This window comes from Otolemur garnettii, unplaced genomic scaffold, assembly GCF_000181295.1.
Source record: "Otolemur garnettii isolate 467f Iridium unplaced genomic scaffold, OtoGar3 scaffold00047, whole genome shotgun sequence".
In the NCBI taxonomy this organism is placed as follows: Eukaryota; Metazoa; Chordata; class Mammalia; order Primates; family Galagidae; genus Otolemur; species Otolemur garnettii.
Genome location: NW_003852442.1, coordinates 12637206 through 12638631, shown reverse-complemented (window position 1 = coordinate 12638631; position 1426 = coordinate 12637206). Strand labels below are relative to the sequence as shown.

General features: G+C 45.0%; 1 pseudogene across 1 annotated transcript; it reads right to left on the bottom strand.

Moving 5' to 3' along the window:
* Nucleotides 1–202: 202 nt before the first annotated feature.
* Nucleotides 203–1416, bottom strand: LOC100944407 (annotated as a pseudogene). Its single transcript, XR_153754.3, has one exon. The product of XR_153754.3 is annotated as a nuclease-sensitive element-binding protein 1 pseudogene (transcript).
* Between the last annotated feature and the right edge of the window lie 10 nt (nucleotides 1417–1426).

Genomic DNA, 1426 nt, shown 5'->3' with positions numbered 1-1426 from the left:
GAAGCGGTCCTAGAAATGAGGCAATCATCTTGTGACCACGAAGTAACAAATTATGAGGCAAAGTATGAGAGAATCATACAGATATTTTCATTTTTCTTGATATATACAGAGGAGTGGAAGTGCAGGGTCATCTGGTCACTCTGTTATAACCTTTGAGAAGCTGCAAAGCTATTTTCTACAGTGGCTGAAACATTTTTTTTTTAATTATTTAAGACCTTTATTAACAGGTGCTTGCAGTTTGTTGACTTTTTTGAAAAAATCAAGTTGTAAACTTTTATTACAAATTAAAAATGAAGTTCTTAAAAATCTCAACTTGACCAGATATGAAGCAATTTAAAAACCTTTAAAGGCGTATTGAGAAAAACCAGGCTTTTTAAAAAAACACGTTTGTTATTACCAAAAAAGACTTCTTTAGGTAAAAATAAAAACCCCATGCTGCATAGATAATGCAGATAGTTCTAGTTATCTGGTCAACGGGCAAAAAGCAAGCACTTAAGGTCTTCAGCTCCAATCTTTTGTTCATTTCTTATTGCTGGAATTTCATATTCATTTCTTCTTGTTGGATGACTAAACCGGATGATGGTAGAGATGGTAAGCCGGCATTTACTCAGCCCCGCTCTGCTCAGCCTCGGGAGCGGACGAATTCTCAGCTGGTGGATCGGCTGCTTTTGTCTCTTTGCCATCTTGTGGTTTAGGGTTTTCTGGGCGTCTACGTCGGTAATTGAAGTTGCAACGGTACCGACGTTGAGGCGGCTGCTGACCTTGGGGCTCATCTCCTTGATTCTCTTTATTGCCGTCCTCTCTGGGCTGTCTTTGGCGAGGAGGGCCCCTGCGGAATCGTGGTCTATAACCCAATACATATTCTGTCTTATTGGCCTACCTTGTGCTCCTGCACCCTGGTTGTCAGCACCCTCCATCGCTTCTCCCTGCACAGGAGGGTTGGAATACTGTGGTCGATGCCCGTAGGGTCTCCTCATGTAGTAAGGTGGGAACCTTCGCCTGCGGCAGGGCCGGCGTTGTTGGGCCTGGCCTTCAGGAGCTTTCTCCGACCCCTCGTTCTTTCCCCAGCTCTCACTATTCTGGTGATTCTGCTGGTAATTGCGTGGAGGACCCCTGCGACGTGGAAAGCGCCTACAGTGGTTACGATCTGCTGTGTATTTACTGCCTTGAACTGGAATCCCACCAGGGCCTGTGACATTTGCTGCCTCCGCACCCTGTTCTCCTTCAACAACATCAAACTCCACAGTCTCTCCATCTCCTACACTGCGAAGGGACTTCCTGGGGTTATTCTTTTATGGCAGTCTGGTGTACAAATACATCTTCCTTGGTGTCATTCCTGTTGATGAAACCATATCCGTTTCTTACATTGAACCATTTTACTGTTCCCAAAACCTTCGTTGCGATGACCTTCTTTGTCCCCGCCGGC